This window comes from Rhea americana, unplaced genomic scaffold, assembly GCF_003343005.1.
Source record: "Rhea americana isolate MKP2758 unplaced genomic scaffold, rheAme1 scaffold_6, whole genome shotgun sequence".
Taxonomy (NCBI): Eukaryota; Metazoa; Chordata; class Aves; order Rheiformes; family Rheidae; genus Rhea; species Rhea americana.
The window spans coordinates 5,767,556-5,793,612 of NW_028186756.1; positions in this window are offsets into that span (position 1 = coordinate 5,767,556).

Below are 26,057 nucleotides of genomic sequence, written 5' to 3' on the forward strand. Positions count from 1 at the left end.
TGTTTGGAAACTTGTATCTCAGATAAATGCATTTCCTGAGTATTATGCCTAAGTGCTATCTGCACCTCATGCTCACAGCTGTAAAGTATGCTGTGCTCTAGTGTGATGGCAGTAATTTGTGTTGTGTTCTRTATCAGCCTGCTGGATTTTTGCAGTTCCATCTTGGTGACTTTCAGAATTTATTCATCTGTACATGAGCAGATAAGGCTTGTTCTGACAATGCCAACTCCTACTGCCTTTCTCAATGAACTGTTCCTCTGATGGCTGGCTCTTTTTCTGCAAGAATAACTTAATCTTCCTCAGATAAAATTACTTTAGTATTAGAAGCCACAGGCATAAAATCCATGTGATGGTCTCATTTCTAATTAATGCCTTCTAATTAATGTATTTCTAATTAATAAATACCTCCCCATGAATTTCGTTCTTCATTAGAAGACAGTAGTTTAGTGAGTTAAATTCAATTAGAAGAATGTATTTCTTATGAGCTTGTCATTTTGTTTTACTCTACCCAAGATACTGTGTATTCTGCAACATTATTATTCCTGATGAGAATGCATCTTTTTTTCACTTATGCATATAGAGTTAGGTCCTCAGCTGGTATGAAATGCTGCAGTTACATGTAGCAAATTCAGTATAGCTATACCAATTTCCTACTAGCTGAAGATGTTCTTCATTCAGAATGGTGCCAGGCAGAGATTTGAAGTCTGCAGCTAGAGCTAATTATCTGTGACACTTTCCTTCAAAGGAAAATCGAATATTTGGAAAGTGATTTCTTTTTGGATGAATCGAAACTTTAAGAATTAATCTAAGTCTCTGGTATGCTAGGACAGTAACACAATGTACATTAAAATTGCACTGGCGAACAGGTATCATCTCAGACTTGGCTACCTGATAGAACATCTTAATCAGATCATTTAAATAGGTGTTTCTGATCATCTCCAAGTACAGGTTTAAAAACAAAACATCAACAACCCTCTGTTTTGGTTTGTAAAGGGGAACAGGACTTAATCTTGCCTCAGAAATGCYGTTGTTCACACTAACAGCATTGTTCACAATGAACCAGCTTTTGGCTCCTTTAAAACCCCTCTTATGTCCCTTTTATGTGTATTCTTGCTGTTTTAATATATGTTCTGTGGCTCAGTATGCTACAGTTTCCTGCTCATTTTCTAGAGACAGTATATTCAGAGGGAATCTGCRTTGCTCTGGGTATGATGTGAGACAAACTTTGTGTTCTGTTTGACTGTATGTGACTTCATGCAGTTCTGCTCTGATTTATCAATCAGAGTGCACCTCCTTACCAATTCCATAAACTAAATTAGAGACTTTAGGAGTTAAAGGCAGCTGTTAGAGAAACTACAATTGAATTAAAGACTGAGGGTTGTTACATGGGGAATTGTTAGATTCTTGTTTAGTGAAGACCACAGATCAGGACCTGTAAAAATACTTYTGGGGGACTTAACGTTGCAGCATGTAGATAGATTATTTAAGAACATATTTGTGTTAAAACATTATTCCCTTACATCCAGCTTCCCAAGCCTCCCATCACTTCAGGCACTTTAATTTTTAAAGTGGAAATAAAAGTCTTGGTGCCAGGTGATGAGTGTTTTTTTTCTCCCTAAGCTATTCTCTTTATATTGAAAGGGTAGAGCTATCCTTGACCTTYCTTAATCAAAATCTAGTAATGTTTTGGGGAGATGTGAAACAATTGTCTTTGACAGACAGTGAAACAGGACTGCTATCCAAATGCTCAGAGCAAGGACATTTTTGAATAATTGCGCAAGTCGCTGAGCAGCACTGCAGTCCACTTAGAGAACATGCTTTCGTTCTGCTTGCTGCTGAGTTGAAGTGTAATGCTTTTGAGACATGGGAGAGGCATAGCAGTGAACAAGCTTTACTGTTGCTAGTGCTAGGTGAGTTACAGTTTTGTTATGAAGTTGGTTGAGAGAAATGAAAAAGCAGTGGAGACAAAGGGAGAAGGCAGATTTTTTTTTTTTTTAAAACGAGCTAATATACTGCCTCTCCTGGAGAGCCCAGATGCAGGCTTTGTTAGGCCAAGCAGCCTGCCCTGAAGAACAAAAGAACTTAAGAGCAATAAAAATAAAGTGCTCTTGCAARCAGCTCCTCTCTCTAGAGAGATGGAGGATGCAAGCCCAGCATCAGGAAATAAATGAGATGCCAGTGTTGACCCTMTTTCTCAGGATGGCACTGGAACAGCTGGAAGAACAGCGTGATGCTGCATCRGCAGGAAATGTTACCTGTGCTACGTGTATGGAGAGAGTCCACTGGGGACCTGAGAGTAGCCRTTGTAAGCACTTGGCACAAAATAGAGTCAATAAACAGACCTCTGTTAATAAGCTAATGTGCAGGAGTGATTAAGCAATAGAATTAAAATGTTGGTCCCTAACCAGCCATGCATCAGTCAATCATAGCTCATGATGTTGTTTCTAGTGTATAGATGTGCAGCATCCTAAAATCAAAGTAATTTTTAAATCAAAGGGAAAAATATCCTGCATACAAAGCAGAGGTAATAGGCATCTTTGAAAAGTGGAGGTGGCTGTTTAGCTGGCTGTGTTTTGTAATGTTCTATTTGCATATCTGCAGTTTGCAAAGGAAGGATTTGGATCTAATTTTGGACATGCTCTGCACACTGGAGTGTATGGAAATCTTGCTACATACTGTGCTGCGCAACAGATTGGACTTCTTCATTTGGACTGTGCTCTGTGCTTGTTGAGGGAAATGGGGTRCATTTTGAATTAATAACTAACTGTGGGAGTTACAAATGTTTTGGGRTTGAGCAGTGAGACAGGCAAAGGCAGCTCCATCTCCTGATACTGGTCAGATGTTGCCTAATTAATCAGTTTTGTGTTAGTTGTTATGACCCACTTCTTGATGCTCTGTTGTGTTGGTAAGCGGAGTCCCCTGCTGGAATGAGTGCTCCATAGCACGAGGGGTAGGACAGAGAGTGCCTCTGACAGGGATACTTCTTAATTCCCAGTGTTTATGTATATTTTCTCTGATGGGGAGCAATATTGCCSTATTGGTGAAACAGCCGCAATGTCATGGTCGGGTCGCTGCTTTCGCAGGGTGCTGCAGTCAGCTCGTGTTTCAGCACTTTGGGTCAGACTCTCAGACTACATTTGGGAAGTGCCCAGTGGATGAAGATCCTTAGTTAAATATGGAATTCTTTTTGTTCAATGGCTACTTAGCATTCAAATGTGACTCTACATAAAGCATGAAATCACCCTTTTGGTAACTAGGTTTTCCAGCACTTAGTTTTCTAGGCCATAGACATTCTTGCTGTTCACATCAGAAACTCCCAATCAAGTTAAGATGACCCTGAGTCAAAACTTTTCATGTCTCTGTGTTTAACTGACTTCTTGCTAATGAAAATTATCTTCTCGACCTGCATGATGGACCTCRACTCTAATATTCTTCTCTGTCTACATATGCGGTTCTCCTTTTGAAGCCTGTAGGAGTCATACTTATGAAAGGAGATAGACTGCCAATGTTGGGATCCACCATATGAAACAGCAAAGAGTCTTTTGCCTTCTTTCATTAACACCTGGTTCAATGCTGAGTAGTAGAACATTTTTATCCAGCAGTGTGTGAAGGACCCAAGATGAACTGTAAAGGAGCTTTGAGTAAGCAAGAGGAAAAGACAAAGTTTGTGATATTTCTGTAGGCGTGTTGGACATGGAGTGGGGATAATAGTCCAGCTGAAGCAGCAGAGAGGAAAGGAATGRTAAGACATAACTAACAATGAAATCAGATGTAAAGTCACAATCTGAAAGGTTAAGATCCAGCAAGAAAATAGAACAGAAGTCTAAAGAGAGCAGGAATAGAAAAGGGAGGTAATTTTTTTCTATGGTTTTAGACACAGAAATCAATAGTTAATCAGATCTTCCTGCTTCTGCTCTAATTTATTTCTCAATTTTGGGATAATATCTGTAAGCTTTGTATGCATGTCATGACTGAATACACACATTCTCTGAATTCACCTCTGAAACACTTTTGAAAACATACCTGTGTTGGGTATGTTGGTGTTGAAACCATACTTGTGTTGGGCTGCAAGTGCAGTTGAAACTTAGCTGCAAATCTTGTGAACAAAGCTTTGCCCATCTTCTGTACAAACTGCTAAGCTGGCTAAATATCATTGACTGCATTTTTTCTCAAGAAAACATTTGATTAAATCAAACTTATGTGTAGGGGCATTGTTTTGTTGGGTTTTAATGAAAACTTTTACTTTGATAAAATCATGGACCCTCACTTCAGTTTTATCATTTCAATTTTTATTATATTGCATAACTGATGTAATATAAAAGGGTTTTATAGCAAGTGATAATGCAATTACTTTGTCAAAATAGTAGTCAAGGCAAAACATTTTGATYTTATAGAAGGCARATATTCAAATTTGTCAAAGAAATGAGACAGTTCACTAATGTCAATTCAAATTTCTGAAGTAGATTTTTTCATAATTTTCTTAAAGGAGAATTTCAAAGTTTTGGCTAAAAGGAAGTGAGGGGAAAAATCCCAAACAGTGCAGCTTCACTTCATATTAAAATTCAGATTTTTACATCCATAAGTAATTATTGAATGTTATAATGTTTCTGAGATGATTTTAGTCATGTTATGTTTTCAGTGCTCTAGAAATACAGTGATATCTGTGCCTCAACTCAGACTTAACAAGCAGAGTGTGGCAGTCAGGGAAGGTTAGTCCCACTTTATGGGTAGGAGACTTCAGCCTAGAGAACTGAGGTGCTTTTACTCAAGGTCAGCCAAGAATCGTGTACCGATAAGGAATGGGTGTCCTTTTAGATCCTCATCTGGTGCTTTTAACCCAAGGCTGTCCTGCTTTTCCAAAGGTAGTGCTTTGTTGTGCTGCCTCGAGGCTCCGGGGATGCTGCTGCGGGAAGGGCGCCCRGCCACGCAGCCCCCCGGAGCCAAAGAAATGCCTCCCTGCCCGGGGAGCTGCAGGCAGTTCAAAGCAGGGCTTTCTCTCACAACAAATTGCTTAATAAAAGGGCAAGTATTAATCGCATATCTGGAAAAAGTTTGTTTTGATCTCTGTGTTTGCTGCTCTGGCTTTAGAGGACAGAGCCTCTTCTGAACTATTTTCCTGGTAATAGAATTAGGACATAAATCCTAAAAGACAAAATTTGGCAGGTATAAAGTATATAATATCTATCCTTGATTCAACCCACAGACTGTCCTAATACTTTCCACGTATTTTCTTGTTTTCAAAGCAAGTTTGATCTTGTGCTGAAGGAAACTACGCTCTTCACTCGAGCCCTCTCAGATATTTCACAGCAAGAAGGATATGATCCAGTACTTAGGGAGCCCTCATTACATGCAGCTGTGGGATACTCATCTTTTTCCTTTATCTGCTCTACTGGAAAGTTTGAATACCTTGTTTTACTAAATAAAATCAAGTTCAGGGATATTAAAAACAAACATATTGGCTGATTGAACTTGATAGTATAATCATTTTGTTGTCACCAGCTTTAGTTTTTCTTTGCTGAAATAAGATTAGCACAGATTAAAGCTATTTATTTTGGAGGTGTAGCACTCTGGGCAGGGAAACTCTGATAGGTTTGCTTTAAAAATGTCTTCGTAATTTAAGAATTTGCTACATCTCTTTTGAGGGTGATTGTTTTTGCAAATGTTACTCTTGTCTTTACTTATTCTTTTCCGTTATCACTCTGGAAACACCCTGAGTRTGTTGTATACTTGTTCCATGTTGCTCCATGAAAGCAACACTGTTGCTGATTTAGACCTGTGCAATTGAAACSAGAATTTTTCTTTGTAAGTAATGATTTGTCTAGGGATTATTTTAATATTCACATTGTGAAAGAAATAAGTATGTATTATCATCTATTACCTTCATTAAATACAGATAAGCTCCAACCTAGCAAAGCACTTAACCATGTGCTTAAGTATGTTCCTATTCAATAAAAGACTTAAATGCATACCTAGCAAACACACTTAAAGTACTTTGCTCAGTCAGTGCCCGAAGACTGCTGCCAAGCACACTGCTACAATAACATGGCACATTCATCCCAGTGCAAGCGCTACCGAAGAAAGGTAGCGCATCACCCATGCGCCTCTGACGTACAGACTGCTGATTGCTACCACTCAGTCTATACCTAAAAGTTTTTATTCCACATTTTACRGGAAGTACAACTTCACATGTATGTTTTGTGCTGAATTTAGATGCAGCTGTTGTTGGAACACCAATGTGTCCTGTTATTCTTTGGTTTGGTCTGAAATTCAGACCCTCTTTAACAGAAGAAGTAMAAATTTAGTGACTTTGAAGGAGTCAAATTTACCTGCTGTAAACCAAGTGTTTACTCAGTGACAAACTGAGTGTTACCGAGACTTTTCCTAGGAGAAATATCTTGGCTCACCATGTTTTTAAGTCAGTTATTCATGTAAGGACTCCTACGTTTTTGGACTCTTCAGGAGCATAGAAATATTTGAATTTCTGTACTCTGGCTTTATAAGGCTCCCACATCTCCCTTCTCTCACCTACAGTTYTTGGTTTGAAATAGTAGCCATGTGACGATATTTTTGTCATCATTCATTTCATCATTCTYATAATATTTCCCCTATCCTTGATTGAAGATGATAAACATTTTATTTCACTTGAGAGATTTAACTGAGTCASAAGGCATTAAAACTAAAAACTATGAAGCAAAACCACATGATGTTTCCATACCAAATCTCACACACAAACCTAATATAGAACATCCATTTGATTTATAGAAGATGCTTGTTTACATATCTCTGACTTGAATTGTCTTTGGCCTTTGGTTTATGACCACAGCTGAAAGGAGGCAAGTTCCTTCAGCTTTTTGCTTCTTTGTTAGGACTTTGTRATCATTCTTCAGCTGGCTGCATAGGCAGGGGAGGCTAAGCCCTGTAATTCCAGAGCTCCTCAACTAGAGGTCACTAATGCATCAAAGAACAGATGAGACAGCAAACCACAAACTGAAGGATATTAGCTACAATTATATATTTTATTTTGTATTTGAAATGCAGCCTTTTGATATGGTTAATTGCTATCAGATGTAATTCACTGAGATACGTGACCCAGGATACTGGAATGCTTCCTGGACTATTTTTTTGTTATTAGAAATGTGTTGAGAGTAGTGACTGCAAAATTTGAACAATAAAAAAAGTCACCCTTTTGATATATTTTTTCCTTACATAATGATGTCATATGTTTCCATCTGATATGTGGTTTTAAAAAATAAATGATTTCTAGAAATTTTTGCTGCTGTATCTGTGCATATAATCTTTTTGGTTGCTTTGGTATTTTCTTTACATGGTTATAGCTAATCTGCTTGGAAGAGAAGATCTGTTTGTGAAGCAGAGGTGGTTAAAAGTAGATTGCTTTACAAATCGGCTCAAAGTCCTGTTTGTCATGTTCTTACAGCTTCATAGGGTATAGAATAGATCAGTTGATCTTGAATTTCAAGAGCAAGTTAAGAAATACTGAGAAGTAGTATAGTTTTTTTTATTTACTTTTTAAATAATTCTTYTTGTTTCTTTAATCATTCAACTCTTCTGAATTGCTCCATGCTCACTGATAGAGGAATTGGTCAYCTGTGCAATTAGAAAACAATTTATGGAGCAGCTTTTTGTTCCAGACACATTTCTTTAAATGATGTCTTGAATTGTGCTGTTATTTTAGTAGCAAGTTGTTCAAATATATACTCTGAATCATCCCTCCATAGAAGCAAGCACAAAGGACTCTGTTTGTATTCTTTGAGTGTGTCCTATCCTGAAAATACGCATTTCCTTTATCATGACTAATGCCATTACTGAGTGGTTTTGCTGAGACATTTAGTTCAGCTGTTTTCATGACCATGATTAGTGCATTTGTCTCCGGCTAAAATGCTGATTCTTATTTGAATGCTGCACTCCTCAGAGCTATGCTCTAATTCTTTATGAAGGGGAAATTGCTGGTTCCCAGCACTTTCTCATCTCAGCTTAAGTTCACTCTGGTGCATGAAGAAATGCAGGACAAGATGTTTTGATGGTCTTATATGAGCTCTAAATATTAGGTCTATTTCCTTTCCCCACACCAGTTTTATGCTTGCAAGCTATCTTTTGATTTGTATTGGAGAAAGTGAGAGTGGAACCAAATCTGCTGTCTCAAAATTGTAAAGTATTTTTAGTAATAGAGAATCGTAAAGTAATTTAATAAGTAATGCCAGGATGAGATGATCAGAGGGCTGGAGCAYCTGCCCYAYGAGGAACGGCTGYGAGAGCTGGGCCTCTTCAGCCTGGGGAAGAGAAGMCTGAGGGGGGATCTGATCAATGTGTGTAAGTACCTGAAGGGAGGGTGTCAAGGGGAYGGGGCYAAACTCTTYTCAGTTGTCCCATGTGACAGGACAAGAGGCAATGGGCAGAAACTGAACCACAGGAGGTTCCGCCTGACTGTGAGGGGGAATTTCTTCACTGTGMGAGTGACGRAGCACTGCAACAGGTTACCCAGAGAGGTGGTGGAGTCTCCTTCTCTGGAGATCTTCAAGGCCCGCCTGGATGCAACCCTATTTAACATGCTCTAGGTGACCCTGCTGAGCAGGGAGGTTGGACTAGATGATCTCCAGAGGTCACTTCCAACCTTACCGATTCTATGAGAGGTCCAAGCCTTTTGCAATGTAATAGCGACAGAGAGTGACAGTCCTGCCATTCATTCAGAACCCTAAGACTTGGCCAAACTCGTTGGACTCTGAAAATCTCTGCTTTGAATAAGATGGTGATTACACTGTCTAAAACAGTTTTTGCACGGGCATGACTTAAAACTGAGCCAAGGAGTTAATTTTCTGAATTTTGCGCTTTGGCTCTGAATGACTTTTGCTTTAAATTTTAGGAGAAGCATAAGAAAGAATAAAGTAAAATCTCTATGACTTGCTTGAGTTTTCTCAGAGGGCAGGTCAGTTACTGACTCTACAGAAAAATTCTTAGGGAACCTCTTTTATGGGGGGRTGGAACGTAATGTTTGCATGAAGAAACTTGCACTGTAATTTGAGCTAAAAACACTATAAAACCAGATCAGTAAGGCTCCTGATGTGAACTGCAGACACAGGAGACTTTTTGTGTGTGTGTGTGTGTGTTGGAGCAGCAAAATGCATTAGTCTAAAACTGACTAGTTTTAAGAGAGATTTTTAATGAGAATTCCTATGCCTTGGAAATGCTACAGGCTGGACAAGGGAAATGAGTTTAGGGATTGTACTTTGTAAGGATGTTTAAYGTTACATTTGGAACTGTGATCAGGACGAAAAATGGTATCCTTTTAAAAGAAAAAAGTCTCCCTTTTTTTTCTTTGCCTTCTCTGACAAACCTTCAAGCTTCGGAACTGCTAAACTCTTGTGACCAACTTGGACTCAGTCTCTTTGTGATTAGTACACCAAAACAGGTCGATGTTTTGGTATGGTACCAGCATCTCCATTTTTAGCACCAGCAAGGCAAAAAAGATGTTTGTAGACAGCAGTCAGTGGTTGGAGGTAGAACAGGACAGCTGCTTTTAGAGTCTAGTGCAGTCATCTTTTAGGATCTGGCATCTCTGTTTCTTGTGCAAGCACGTTGGCACGGCACTCAGCTCCAGCCTGCCAGCTCCAGAAGTGAATGGTGACAGGTTGTCATCATCTGTTATCCCCTGTCACTCAATCAGCTTTAAAACCTGAKCTTATGGGGAAGAAACAAGGACTTTCATGCATTTAATCACAGAAAGGATGAAGAAAAAGAAATGCAGTGAGAATTCCTATTTTACCCCTTTCATAAAGGAAATCAAACTCTTTGCTGGTGTGACTGCATCAAAACGGCTGGGATTAGCAGATTTCCTTGAATGATTTCTCTCAAATGGCAAAGGTAGATGTCTAGTTTAAGAAGTGTCATGTAGTTTCTGTACCAGAAAATATTCTGTGTTTCAAATAGCCAGTTCTCAGCTGGATCTAGAGACACTGACTGGATAAGGGCCCGGTTGTGCTAGACACTGCACAAGTCATTGTAAGGGGGAGGTTTTGTATTATGGTGAGCTAGGTGCCAGTAGCAGGGAAGGTCCCACCTCCCCACTGCTGTTGGCAACTGGCTGGCTCTGCCCTCGCCCTTCTGTCAGCGCTTGCCTGATTCCCTGGGAGCTTGTTCAACTTGCTGACCTAACAAAATCTTGTCATTTTTTCTGCTGAYTTAGCCCACCAAGAAGTTAGAGGAGTGCCAGAGCAAAGGAAGCAGCGTGTGACCTGAGAGATAACTCCTGCTGTGCAGAACTTAGTTACCTACAAGAATAAGACAGATGCAAGTAATACAGTTACCAGTCCCTTTGCAAGCAATATACTCAAACTTTTCAAGGGGTTTTGCAGGTAGTGTAGTAGCTGGATCGAGGCAGTAATCCAATTAAGGGATGTGCGTTAGCATGTTGTTGCAAGGGAAGAAGGTGGCAGTCTGGCCTGACACCACCAAGTGGGAACTGGATGAGGTGAGCGTATCAAGAACAGGCATTTAATGAGTAATAAAACCAGGGGAATCTGATGCTTTCAGTTTCCTAAGAGGCAGACTCAGGGTCCTAAAACACTGACCTTCTAGCCAGAAAAGACCATTTAAATACTGCTAGTTAAGTATCATATTGGTGTCTTTTGCTTGGTTAATGACTGAACAGATATTAAAAAAAAAAAAATTAACCACAGTAGCATGTGATACTGCTTTTTTCTATGTTCTTTTGCAGATTAATGTTTGTACAGTGTTGTTTTTAATAGTATGGATCTATAGTATAAGCATTTACAAAGTGTTAAGTTCTACAGTAGTAACTAGCAACTAATACAATGTTTGTTTTGCAAAAAATGGGTTATTTCAGCTCCAGGTGACATCAATGGCCATATCACAACTGGCTTTAAAGAGGCTGGAATTTAGCRAATTTCCTTCCCTCTTCCCTGAAACTCTCCAAGTGGCTTATACAATCTGCTCTCTTGGACAATAAAAAGGGTCTTTTAGCTACATGGTGGTACACTTGCACAGAAGGCCCAGCATAGTCCCCTTATTGTCTATCTCTGTAGAGWTATTTTGTTGTTGTTTATAGTTGGTGAAATTGGGCTCAGTGCCAAGGAGAAAGCAAAGAGGAAAACTCTCCTTGTGATAATTTTCATACATCTGGTACTATTATAAATACTTTATACAATTAATAATGAATAGCAGTTTTACAGAAATAGTTTCCTTTCCTGTGCTATGATAGGACAGCTGTCTAGTTTGTAATTTTATAGTTTCTCCTACAGGCTATTTTATGCTAATGGCATATTGACTTCAATAGGGAATTCTGCTTAAAACCTGATGGCACAATAGATAACCTCATATTTTTGGCTGAAGGATGGCATAGGCATTTTTATTTCTACTGCCAGTCTCTAGGTACCTATTTGGAGAGGTTTGGGAGGAAGAAGTTGTTAGGTTTTCCAGGTGTTTCCTGCATKTTAAAGATGGACTTGCTAGGACCAACTGTATTGAATTATGGTGTGAGATAGTTGGAAAACTACCTGTCCCCTCCTTAAAAATTCTGCTTACCCTCTTCAGAATCCTTTGCGACTTTGCTATTGGGAATAGGATCACAATTTAGCTGAATATTACTGAAATGGTGTCAACAGCTCAAAGCTTTATCCAGAAAGAGGCCCTGTCGTGCAAATAGTGTAGGTGTACCAAGGGTCTGTTTCTCAAGCTCTTGACCTGTGTGGTGAAACATCTCTAAACTGCACTATTAGTCCTTGCATTTTAGTGGGATTTCTTGAGGCATGGGGATTACTCTTTCTATCTAAAGGATATTCTGCTTAATGTAAGTGACAGTTACTACCCCAAAGAACATATAGAACACGCAGAAATCAGAATGGTGAACAAAGAGCAAGGTAAGAAAAATAATTCTCTGTTTTATTGCAGACTAGCTGAGTACAGGTTCAGAAGTGTGCTTGGTGAAGGTTTGCACATGCAGCAATGGACTTAGTGACTCCTCTTTGGGCAGGAGGAATAGCCTCCAGTGGGTTTTAGACTTCTAAGCACCTTTCACAGTGTTTTTCTGTGTTTTGACAACATTCAGAATGAATGATTTTACTTAGCAGAGCTCTCCAACTCAGATGAACTAAGCTGTTGTCTAGCAGGTGAATCAGAAAGCTAAGAAGCAGTAAGTGCCTGGAACAGTTTCCCTCATGAAAATCTTGACTGGCAAGCTGAGTTTAAAACTTCTAACATTAACAGCAAAAATACTGCCACCTACTGACTAGTTCTCAGATAGTTCGCAGCCAGATATCCAGGATCCAGTATGCAAAGTCTTAACCCTCGAGGCTATTTTGGCCCATTTTTCACTCTTTCAAATAACCTTGCCTCTCATAAATCTGTTACTCATTTAAAGCAAACTTTCTGCTTGCATCAGAAATTACTTCCAGCATTGGATATGAAACATTCTGCAATATGCTATAAAATGAGGGCTGGATTCACTACTTAAATGAAGAAAACTAGTTTGCTTCAAACGGATCGTTTATTGCTACCTTCATGCTGTATATTTATTGTGAGGATATTGTCACATTTCTTTCAGTTTTGAAAATGTTAAGTTGGATTTTCTCTTTCAGGTTGCCATCTGGTGTATTGTGAACAGTCTCGGAGAGTAAGAGGCCATCTGTTAATACTTTTTCAGGAAGCTTTTTATAGAGCAGTGAAGTGGCAAATCTCAAAAACACGTTGTAATGACTTACAAGATCGCGGCTATGTGTACAAGGAGAGGCTGATATTTTATTCCTATCAACAATATACTTATCAGGCTAGGAGGAAGGAAAGGAAGAGAAGAAAGAGAACTTGCATACAAAAGGACATGGATTTTAATGCTCTATTGCATATATTGCTTTTTCTATTTTTTACATAAAATGATAGTGAGTTTCTGAAGCTCTGATTCAGTTTGTACTCACATTCTTAAGCAAGACTGATTGCCTTTTGCAGGAACTGTTTCCTCTTTAATCATTAATAGGAATCAAGTGATCCAGAATTTTGCCTAGTAATACTAAAAATCAGTGTAGCTTGCATTACTGTAGCATGTGATTTTGCATCTCTAGTGGCTAGTATACACAAGAGGTTGATATGCCTACTGCAACATGGTTGCTAGACAGGGAGGCCTCTAGTTWCGACCTTCTGCTTTTAGTACCAGCAACCTCAAGTTCAATATCTGGTATAAACCTACASCAGAAAGTTCCAGATACAACTCCACAAGTATCTTTGGATCTTTGACCCAGATTTGAAATGCTCACTTGGTTGTTAATGACAGCAGTAAAGGACATGACTGACGAGTGTTGTCTGATCAACCATGAAAGTGTTCTGACTGAAGTGGAAGGAAAAGATCAGGAAGGAGCTAGATGAGAGAGCGACCAATTAAATGCATGTATTGAAGCCCGATATAGAGAGCTGCAGGACTAGTTATCTCTAATGCTGTCCCTCTGCATGTCTGACACAGCACTGCCTCCAAATTCTCTGCCCATGGCTCTATTGTGCATTGGGATGGAGCAAGAAAGTTTTAGCAAGGTGTCGGGATACTGATGATGGCTTAAAAAAATCTCCCCAAAAGCAAACAAAAAATAGGAATCATGCTGATGTCTAGTGTTATCATTTTACAGTAAGACAAACTGAAGATGTAAAAAAGAGTGGTGACCTTTTGGGGATTTTCCATGAGGTCACTGGTACAGTAAGGAGTAAATACTGGGTTTCCTGAGTGCCTTTTTGTTGCCTATATGTGCTGAGCCACTTTTCTTTTTTCCACTTGCATTGATCTCCTCATAATTTTGTGGTGTAGCAGGAGCACATAGAACAGTCATGTGCCTGTCATGAGAAGTGTTGAGGTTTCTCTCAACTCTCTTTTGCCTTCTGTGAGAGAAGATATAAGAAAGCACTTGGCTGCTTTAGGATCAGACTCTTTGAAAATGCTCAGAGAAGCATCATACTGAGGGCCCAGGAAGAAAGGGAAGTGCTGATTGTCTGGGCAGGTGGCTGTTTTTTTGCTACAACAGAAGGACATGATGAGAGGTGGTTTTGGGGTGTTAGTATGCCTCCTGGGTGAATGGTGCATTCCTCTTCAGCTGGTGCATTAACTAAAATGGTCCAGGCAAGTACATATTTCTATATTTTATGCTATATTAATTTTCTCTGCTTTGTCTACTGCAGGAACAAGATTTCATGCTGATGTTTGGAGATTTCCCTCTATGGCGCCAGCCCTGCTCCAGTGAAGAGTAGTAGCAAAATCTTTCTCTCTTCAGTTGTTCAGAATTTGATGATAGGACATCAAAATACTACCCAGCTTCCACGGGCAATAAACGTCAAGGTCGTGTAAACCTGTAGTGAGGCCTGTTCAGATAGCATTGTGCTTAAATGTTATCATTTATACAAAACCAGGCAGCTTTAAAAGCAAAGGCAGCATGAATATCACCATAAAATTATACACACTAGCCAGCAGTGAGAGAATCTAAAGCCTATGTGTTGGAAGGGTTTTAAAAACAACACAGATTGTTTTTCAGTGCTAACAACCCCTAGAAATAGAGAATTAAAAGTGCACCCAGCTGTGTTCAGTATAATAGGATGCAGCTCTGTGTAATGATATCTAGCAGTGGCCAGTCTCTTCTAAAAGTTTTATTTTAAAAAAGGACTTTTTCCAAATTATTTTTAAAGACCTGACATTCTCTCTCTTTTTTTCAATTGAAATGGGAAAAAACATATTTTCTTTATACCTTTAGCCTATATTTTTAATGAAAAATTAAGAAAAAGAATGAATGGTAGAAACTGGGGAGGGAAAAAAGCTATTTTCTTCAAAAAAAGTACAATATTAGCTACTTTTTTTTAGTAACAATTAATTTTTTCCATCTAGTACCCCCATTATGTTGCTGAATGACCTTTACTTAACCAAAGCTGAGAGACAAAAAGTCATAATTTTATTATTGCAACAATGCTTTTAGAGAGTCCAGCTATTACTTTAATCCAGTAAGGAATTGACAGATTTTAGTTCTGTTATCTCTATTCTTAGCCCTCAAGACAAGCCTAGGGAATCTTGACTGGCAGCTGCACTGGGCTCTAACATCCTTCTTTCTTTAAGTATATGTAAAACTGCTGTGAGGTATTCTGAGACATCAGTAAGCCTGTATGAGGATGAACATTGTGTCCCTCATCCATTCCATGCCTATTAAGCTAGGTTAGTATGTGGGCAAAAAACTTATATCTGAAAAAGATCTTTCAGAGATAGAGACTTATAGGATTCTCTTAAAAATTACCTGCCAACAATGTAGTGCTAGGAATTGCAACTTATCAGACCACTACAGACTCCTGAGCACCTTCCAGATACCTTGTCCGATGGTAAAGAGCCCAATAACTACAACCAGATGCCTCTTGCCATGAATAGATCCATCTTGGCCAGGTTGATCCTTGCTGTGCTTTTACTTTGCAGACAAGAAAACGTAGGCCATGAAAATTGCCATCTGCTATAGGTTGCCTCTGCCCACAGCTGAGTAACTGTCTGCCTACTGAAGACCAGGCCGAATTCATGGTGTATGGTGTTGATTTTCAAGTCCTTTGATATATGGAGTACAACCTCTTGTTGTCAGAACTGAGATGGTACTGCCACATCTGAGAGCTACACCTGAGTGACAGTGGTGTAATCTGGAGCCTAGACCTCTCAAAGTCTCAGGTAATTTCCTCTGTTGTGGTTTGTCTTATTTTGCTGTGCTTCAGGTCTATTAGCCAGTATAGTGCTGATTTACTAGGGTAATGAAATATGAAAGATTAAATCTAGTCCTATCTAGGGTTAAGAGTCTGTAAATGTAATGTGTTTGCAGAGACTAGGGGTAATTTAAACACTGCTCACATTCCAGCCTCCATAGTAGGGGTGGGTATTTTGTTTTGAGGATTTTTTTCCTTATCTCAACTGCTATACCATTTGGCTCTCTGAAGCTTTTGCATGCCTCACAAACACCATCTGTTACAACCCAAGACACAAATACTGTAAGTGATTAGTAATATAAGCCAATGTTGCAGCTATATGTGGTGTGGAAACCTGATAGAACCAGAACTTCCTTTGTAAGCCTGACATGCTGAATAGTGTGTTTGTGGTTTGTCTGAGCTTTTGCATTCATCAATTAAAGATGAACTTTCTGCTGCTATGGAGATGTATTAGATTTTTTAAAAAAAAGGTCTGTGAAGAAAACAAGTGGGTTCCTTATAGGAAATATTATTGGAGTAAGTAAAGCACCTATGAAAGAGGGAGTTCCTAGCAGGGGAATGTTTCCAAGGGTCACATCCTAATGTGTTATTAGGTGAATATTTGGTGGGCTGGATCCTGTACATATTCTTATTAATACTCTTTCTAAAATTATAAGACATTGAAAATACACATATAATGAGGACTGTTCAGCTGTTCTAACCAGTGGCAGATTGCAGTAAATACCATTATATTGCTCCTGTTGTTTGATATGAGCTCACAGCATAGGCCAGTCTATGTTCTAGAGTTTCAGTATTGTTTTTTCTTTCTCTGTTTTATCCTCCAGCACCAGCCTTGATTRTGGTAACAGATGAACTGTTTTGCTGGAGGTTACTAACTCAAGGAGGAACACCATGCATGCTCAYGTATRTGCATGAAAAATGAACACGAAAGGATAGGAAAACATGTGTTTGACTGCAGGATAAYTGTGTCAGCACACTACAGTCCAAGRCATCATTCAGCCCAGGAGACTGCAATTCTGAAGTGATGGGGTGAGTCCATTTTTAATGATGAATAAAAAGGAACTGTCCAAATCAAGAAGCATAACAGTCTTGATGTCCTAACCTTCCTCCCCATCCATAAGCTGTGACCATGGCATGTGCTTGGACAAGGGCAGGTGTGTTCCTGCTCCAGGAACCACTAAAGGTGGTTCAGTGGCCTGTCTTTTATTGAGGGCTAGTTSACAAATGAAGGAGCTGGCCTTTTGTTAATATCAAGTTTTTTCTGGAGGTTTAATAACTCGTGTGTAAATAACTGTGACATATTTCAGAGCACTAAGCAGGCACATGCTTATATCCTGGTAGTTGCCCTTCACTGTGTATTATGAAGTGTAAGACAGCAGGATTGTGAGTAGCTGTGATTTAGATGACTAAATTTACTCTAGATTGAATATTTGCCTTTCATGATTGATTTCTCATTAGCTGAGAATTTACAAAGTCAAGTACACAGTCCCATTCTTATTTGTAAATTTGCAACTTTCTCTTCTAATGCTTAATAATAAGTTTTCCCCTTCTGGTTGTTTAATGTATCACTTGTGATTTCGTTTTGACAAATCTCTCAGCAGTTCACAAACTCTTTGTTACAAGGAAATAAATATCCTGCTGACTCAATGGGAAAGAGATGCTTTTTGTCCTCTGAAAAATGTTGCAGCCCTTTAGACTGGTCACTGTTACTTATCTGAACAGTGCTATTAGAGAGAGGAAAAGGGCACTTTATTCATCCAAAGAAAGCACTGAGGGGTACTGAAGTATGTAGGGTAAGGTTATCAAGGCTTTACTTTGAAAATGTCTATTTTTGCATTGAAAGATCATCTTGTATGTGATATTTGTCTCTGTTAAATGCATTGCCTTTATTATTGCAATAGCTTTTCTTTTTTAATTACAAAATGCTGACAAGATGCTTTGCAATTACATATTATAACTACATTTACCAGGTACATTAGGATCTGTATATGTGGCAGCTGATGCATTCTTTCTGTCACTTACATAATGAACCTTCTGCCTGTACAGAATAAAATATTTATCTAGAATGCAGGCTGAAGCAAATATTGGAGACTGGAGGAGGAATAAACAGGCTGCCTGCAGTGAGTAATTGTTAYAATCTTATTGTCCTTTGCGAAGTTGTTAATTAAGGCCTTTACTAAGCAGACTGTGCTTGCAGGAGTCCCACTGAAGTCAAGCTGTACTCTTGTGCATCTGTTAGCTTATGCTGTTAATATAGTTAGTACAAAGTTCTCTAAGTTTCATCCTCAGAGGATCTGAATTTTGGGGAGGTAGTATACTTTCCCTTCACTGCCTCTCCCCCTTATTTCTTTATAACAAGAAAGAAAAACAGAATTCTTGAAGGAAGCTGGTCTCTGAGCAGAGAAACTAGTGTACAGAGCTTGAATAGCTTCCATCATCAATATTGGCATGTAATCCTTCTAGGGTTTTGGGGCTGTTACTTTATTTGCAGGTGTTTTCTGAAGTTTTTCTGCAAGGAGAAAATGATGTGGATTGTATGTACCTTGCCTAATTTGATTACAAGTTCTTTTTGGTTTTTAGTATTTACATTTCTATAGCAACTAGAAGGCCCAGTCAGGGATTTTGACCATTCTGAGCAGTAGAGTGAATAGTATAAGGAACAAGTACACTAGGGAAGAGGTCTGAGCTAAAATTGACCTGTTATTGTTGATTTCTTTCTTTGGAGAGTTTTGAAGAACAGAATGAATTAATTTTTAGGCTGTTTCCTGTGTAAGGGAACAACACGGTAGGAAGGAAAGAAAGCAAGGAAGTCCTAATTTTAAGAGGTACAAAATGGAGAATTTTGGTGCTTAGGGCTGATTGTAGGCAAGAATTGACATCTTGGGAGCAAATGGAAATAGGAGAGGAAATAGGAAGCATCAATAAATCATATACGGCCTCAAAAGTCAAGGCAAACAACTCATAAATAATTGAGAAGGAAGAGTCCAAGGAGGAAGGGGAGAAACAGCAACACATGATCAAGGAGATGAGCTAAGAAAAAAATATTTGAAGAATCATTCTGGGAGGAACAGTAGTGGGAGAAGTTTATATTGGCAAGGCCAAAGAGAAGAATGTTGATGTGACAGTAGGATGGATCAGTTTGTGTGAAAGGCAGGTAAGAAGTTACACAGACAGAATCAGCAAAATGTGCATGTCAAGACTGAAGTATGAATGGGTCAACAGGTAAAAAGGCAAGAAGAGTCAGTGTGGGGACTTTCTGAGGTGGTAGAGACTGAATAGACTATAGGTAGAAGCAGAGCCTGATGAATATCATAGACGAGAATATAAAATGAAGATGAGAAAGCTTCATGGAGAAGAAAAGGAGTTGGCAGAAGCAAATTCATTTCTATACCTGCTGGAAAAGAAGGAGGAAAAAGAGGGGGAGGATTAGAGCGTGGTCGAAGTCCAAAAGTCTTGGAAGAAAGTTGGYAAAATCTTATGTAGATAAAGAATAAGGGACAGAATAGGTTACGGATGTGCGTTTATTTTAATCGGAGAAGCAAACTTATTTTATTGCGGAAATGACAGAGAATGGGCTATTAATGGAGGAAGTAATTCTCATCTTCACAATTCTCCTGGAGTTGCTTTCCTCAGTGAGTGAGCAGAAGTGGTGAAAATGAAGACAATCATAGATGGAGGGATGGAAAATTGGACATTGTCATGGGAGAAAGGGAAAAGGAGACAAGGGTTGAAGAGAACAAGGAAAATCAACTGCTTATTAATGGAAGAGATAGAAAAGAAGGTAGTAAGCAGAACTTAAGGCAAACAAACTTTCCAAGTGCAGGCTTTCCAATGCAATTGAGTTGTAGGGAAGCTGACTGACATAATGAGGGAATGAGATGAAGAAAGTGGGCAACGCTAATAAGGATAATCAGAAAACAGGACCTCTGCAGGAAGGTCAAGCCAGACCTGAAGATGTGAGACCAGGGAGATAGGTAGCCAAGAGCTGAGACAGCCCATCAATATAAAAGTTGAGGTAATTGAGGTGAAACTGAAAGAGAGTCAAGAGTCAAAGCCATAGAGAAAGATTCATGAGGACAAACTGGGTCCACAGTAGACAGTAGCAGTATTRAGGGGGCAAGATGGCAAGATTCATTGTTTACTGGAATGAAGTATCTTTCTGCTGCTTAATTAGTTCAGTTAGGTCAGTTATTTTAAGTTGGAACACATACTTCATAGTACTTGGCAGCATTTGTGAAATAGGATTTAAAAAAATCAACAAATATGTATAATTGAAAATGAGCTCCTAGTTAACTGAGTGCTAGACAGCTGTTTTGTATTTTATTGGAGACTGTGTTGGGATAAAGCAGGAGCAGCACTACTGAGCTCAGTAATCCTGGCTGAGGGATTGCAGCAGTCTTTCCTGCTGAGAACTGCCCAGGGCCTATCTCACCCCCTGTCCTGCCTCTAACGGAGGCCAGGGAAGGCTTGCAGGAGGCTATGAGCAAAGGGCAAGCACACAGTTTAATGCTTCCCAGTCTGCTGACCTAGCCTCCAGCAATTTGTAGCTCCCAAATTTTCTGAGCCAGTCAGGTCCTTTGATCCCTAATTTCTTCCATCTTTAGTGAAACCACTATTCTAAGAGGAAACTGTGCTTCTACCAGCAGAGGCTGCTGCTGTTCTCTTCACCTCCTATTCTTTTTAAGCGAGCTAACCTGTCATGTCAAGCGTTTAGCTGAAAGCAGTGGGAATTGTGAAGCTTTAATGTTTCCCAGACTGTAGTCTGCCACATTAACAAATCTTTCACTTTTCAGAAGATGATAGTGTCAATCATGGTGACAGGCTGAAAGACACCATTCATTGTTAATTAATTATTAGCTGTCAACTCAAAGACTTTGTTGAACTAAGAACATTCAGGCAGATTATGGATTTCCTCTTTTTTAAACTTTATGTTTAAAGGACACTAAATACCCTTAATTATCAAAGTAAGTTGAAATCTTTTCATACCTCTTTCTTCTGCAGGTGACTGCTTCAGGTACAATATTAATTATAAATAGAATGAAGATGCTGTAGTTTCTTATTGCTGATTTATGTTTTCATAATGGATGAACGAAAAAGGAATAAGTTTCCTTTCTTTGCTTTGGTAACAGCCCATGATCTCTACGTTGCCTCTGACTTCTGATGTTCACAGAAAACAAAAGAAAGGGAACTCATGTTTCTGGAGAAGGCCTGAGGGCCATTCAACCTGGAGCATGGCCTATAATTTTATGTCTGACTTTGCCACTTAAATCCTTGAATTTGAAGTGATGGAATGCTTCAGCTTCACTGTTGCTTCTGTTAAACTTTGTCCAAGAAAATGAGGAGATGGCTTTCCAACTTGGGCTCCTCTGATGGTAATGGACTTTTATGTGTGTTTTTCCCAAGTAATGAAAAGGCAGTTAAGGAAGGCAGTTTGTGTGCATAAGTGCTTGCAGAATGAGCCTGCAAGTTTGAAAACACTGGCCGTTCTTCTCTGCATTTGGGCATGCCTGAACACAAAGGGATACAAAAATACTTACCTGCCTCATAGCAGTTCTTGGAGGCTTAATTAATGCATATGGGTAAAACGTTTTGAGATCCTCAGGTCATAATGATACTTAGCACTTTATATCTTCAAAGCCCCATACCCAATGTGAAGGAACTAATCCCAAACTAATTAGGCAAAAGACACTATAAAAGTGCCAAGTGTTGTTATTTGCCTTAAAGTATTATTATTTAATCACAAATTGCCTCAAAGTGAAGTGTGACTGTATGAGATTAGAGACATCATAATTAAGGCCTTGATTTAATATTTTAAAATTATTCAGCATACTTCAATGCAGCACTTGAAATTTTTTCATTCTTTCCCAATATCCGACACACAGTTTTTGTAAACACTGCATCCTCATCACTTAATAGGCTTTCTCTCTCCGCTCAGTTATGTGCCCTTAGGATGTTGCAGTGCTGAGGGAAGATAGTTTGGTGAACATGGATTTAGCCAAGTTGGAACATAGGAGACTGTGTGTGTGTGAATTAAATATGACAAGAAGGAGATGTGTAAATGAAGTATTTCTTACACATGTGGTAGATATATTTATGTATGTGCTGTGTGAGTATTACAGTGCAAAAACAGCTATGAAAGCATCTGTCAGCCCACATTACTTATTCTGCCTTTGAGATACAACCTGCTGCAGACCATCTTAAAGGCAACACTTCTCTGCATGTCAGGGAACAACTGTAGTTGTTAACATTGATTTGGGAAGCAATAAATTTGGTAAATAGACTGGGTGAGATTCACCCCTCCACATAGAGGCCTGGCAGAAGGTTCAAGCACCACTTCTGATCTAGTTAAGCTTATCTGCAGGGCTGAAGTGATTGTGAAACCTGAGTACGAGGATGGATTTCATCCACAGAGAGTTGCAGTGGGCTTAGAGAAAAATCTATCAGGGAGGGTGGAAGTGAGGATTGGATATGTTTGCTCATCTTTTCAAAACAATGGAAGATGCATGTTTTCTGATGCAACTCACTAGAAGATCATAGTCATATGAGGAATGGACGTAGCATGACCATACTGTGGCACTTCAACTTTACTGACCTCAGTGGAGATAATCCCCAGTGTTCCAGTGCTGTGAGAAGAGATTATAATGAACATTGAGGCTGAATGAGCGAGTTTATGGAATAGGAAGGCTTTGTAGTGACAGAGAAATAACGTGGAAARATTTTGCAGACAAGCCTTGTGGTGCCGCACAGAGAACATAGCCAATACAGTGACATACTGAAAACTTAGTAAAAGTCACTCATATTTTAATAATATAAAGTAGCCACACTCTAGTGAGGAGACATTTCTGTAGCAGAAGAAACTGGAGAGATCCTATGGCCCTGGATTATGTAAAACTGCTTCCCAAGGAAACCTGAGCCTTGCTGAAGTAAATAGAATTACTTCCAACACAAAGTAGCGATCTGTATGAAAGCAAGAGCAGCGAATTCTAATTTGTCCATATGCATGCATTTACACTTGTAGATTATAATTATTCAAGACTTGTCAAATCAAAGTGAACTATGGATTTTTTCTTTGGGGGGGGGAGGTCAGATAGCAGTAGTTCAGCGTAAACCATAGCATAAGTTTTATCAAATGAATTTTCATAGACCCAAAAAATACATTGTCTCTTAGAGACTAGACTTTTAGCTCCTTTCCAGAAACCTCCTCCCTTCAACTTCCAGCATTTGCCATGCTGTGGAAGGCTGTAGATTCTGGTTTTTGGGGAAGCTGCTCTGTTCCTCACTAGTCTTGTAAAAGATTTGGGACTAGGAATTTTTAACAGAGCTCTGCAYGCAATTGGTCAGAGAACTGCTTAGGTTACCGCTGGTAAGATGGAGCCTAGCTATGAAAAAAAAATGGCAGATACTTGTGTATCAGTTATTCTGAGGCATGTGAAACCTTAAATGCTTACATTCAGTTTTGGAGCAATCAAAGGGTGAAGGCTGTTCGTGCTGTAGCCAGATTCACTTTCAAGGTTCAAGCTTCTCTCCTTTGTGTTCTTTATCTTCTTGTGTAATAACAAAGAAATTTAACTTTTCTAATAAAATCCTATTTTCAAGGGACCAGATGTTTAGCTGTTAAACTGAAAGTAGCTTCCATGACCTCACCTCCACCCTGGGGCTGTAGTGTTACAACTCTTTCATGCCTCAAAGCTGGAGGCAGTCTATTGTTCGGCATCAAGGGTAACCCAATGCCTAACCCCAAGTTATCCCTTCCTATTCTTAGCTTGCCTTTACTGGAATGCGCAGTGGTCATCTTCAGCATAGTTGCATTACCCAAGCCTTTTGCAGTGACAGGCAGGTATTGACTAACCTTTGTCTCTTCCCAGAGTGAAAGAACCCTTCCACCCTAACAACAAAAAAAAAAAAAAAACCCAAAGTAAGAGTGATCATTTAAAATAAAACGAATAGCTGAACTAGGAATTGTACTTAAATACATAAGTGTGGTTTTGTGGTAATCTCATTGCCAGCATGTATTTAGGTTCTCTGAGAACTTCAGAGAGCTTTTACTGGAGAGCATTTACTCTAAAGCAGTTGGATAACTGAGTGCACCAGACAGACTAGTTCATCCTGGAGCATCTGAGCCTCTTGTTGAGTAGATAAGAAGCATTCTCCATTTGCTTACTTTTGATGCTAAGGAAGGAACAGGTGTGGAGACAGACTACTGAGGCTTTTTGTACTTGGAATCATATTTGTTTAAGCTTAATAGCTCCTTTTGTCTTGTTAAAAATAAAGCAAAGGTACCTGCATGAATTGTGAAGGAGAGAGCTGAGGCTGGGGAAAAGCACTGTGGCTCTGCTGAAAGGATGTCAATTTTTACTAGCTCAGCACCTGATCTATATGCATTTATGGTAGTAAAACCTGCTGAGGAGTCTGAAACATGGTCTTGCCACACCCAAACGCACACTGGGGCAAGTGACATTAATGTCTTCCCACTGCTTACACACCTTGGGAAAAAATGAGGTGAAATGAAGTGCTGACCTAAAAGACAAGAGCCCCTGAGGAGATAGGTGCTATCAAAATGTCTTCTAGATAAATAAGGACCCAAAGTCCTACTATCTTAAGTAGCTGGACTATTGATTAAAGAATCATGATAAATGAGTATAAGGCTGTGAATTAGATCGATACCATCAACCTTAAAAGTCAATCTCCTGTACCAGCTTGAACAGAGACACTAAAAAAATGCATGTGAGAGATTCACAAAATTCTAGGGCTGGTGGTAGCCTTGGGGCTTTTAGTTTTTCTCTGCTTTTTCTTTTCTTTTTTTTTTTCTTTTTTTTTCTTTCTTTTTTTTTTAACCTTTGCATGAATTAACTTTAAACAACAGGGAGAAGAGATGTGTGTTTGTGCCAGCAAATGTTTACAGTACCTCATAAAATTAAGACAGACCACCAAAATCTGGACTTTGAGTAGCTAAGAATACCTTCAGGATGTCCTTATGCAACTTTTGTGGATAAATCTGTGGCAATCAGTATGTTAAAAGTAATGGTTCAAATCCTTAGATGTGGCTGACAGGCCCTGACTCTGTCAGGATGAGTTCACACCTGCAAAGAAGGAAGCCCTAAAACTCCTTTCTAACTTGAAAAAAGGGACATTGCTTCAGAGGTTATCCAAAAAAAGGAGTCTTAATACAGGAATAAGAAATAAAAAATATGATTTGGTTTTGGAAAAATCAAATATTCTTCTTTACGTGCTTTTCTAGGTGGGACTTGAGAAGGGCTGGCTGGTCATTTTTAGTGTGCTGGGTGCAGCAGACTGGAGGTGGTGGTACTGTGCTGAACCTGAGCTTGTGTCTCCTAGCAGGGCTCTGCATGGACAAGGTTCCCRTTAAGGGATGTATTTCTCAGATCATACTGACCTTTTTGTGAAAGCTTGAAGAAGGCACATARCCTTTTTTCCCATCTCACTTTTTGCATGTCTAAAGCAGCGATTATTTCTTATGTACCTGCTTTATTTTATGTTGAGATGATTCATGATTTCCTATCTCTTATTTCTTTTTCTGTTATTCTTACAGCAGAATTGCTCCAGGGATTCTTAAAGTACCTTCCTTCCTGCCTACATCTCCACAGAATAAAGTTATAGCAACCATTCTTCAGCTATAGTTGTTGGTTGTAAAGACTCCTGTGGATGTTCATAAGAAGTTTTTTTTTTTTTTCCTTCTTTTTGGTGGGAAAAGTCCTAGGATACACAAACTTTATTTCTGCCATTCATAATCACTGCCCTTTAATGACAGATAATTTGTGAGGCTATGTAGGTATTTCATTGTGAGGAAGAGATTTTTGTCACTGTTTCTGCATTGAGATGGAACTCAATTAGTGCAGACAGTCCTCATAGTTTGTCGAAGTTATTTTTGCCTGAAGCTGTTTTGGGAAGTCTCATGCCAACTCAGGGAACGTGAGTGTCTTTATTTCCTTCTGCGTGTRTTCATTGCCATGAGAGTTTGTCTTATGGTGCTATTAAGATGATTTCCCAATATCAATGTGAGAGCTAAATATATGCTGGTAAACTATATGTGTGTGTTGATTTTTAGAGCACTTTCTGTCATCTGATTTCTTAYGATGAAATTAATCCCCTGTGCAGATATCAGACAGTTGTGCATCACTTGAGTCTTCTTTTGAGGTCTTAATTGTGATTGAAATGATGCCTAGCTCTTCTACTGGTTTACTTCACAGAAATGAATTTCTTGCAAACAAGGTAGCCACTCTTAAAAGCATAATCCCCTCCTCTCCAGCAGCATCCTCATCTTCACCTTCAGTATGCTGATGCTCCCACCTGACAAGCTCTCAAAAAAAAAA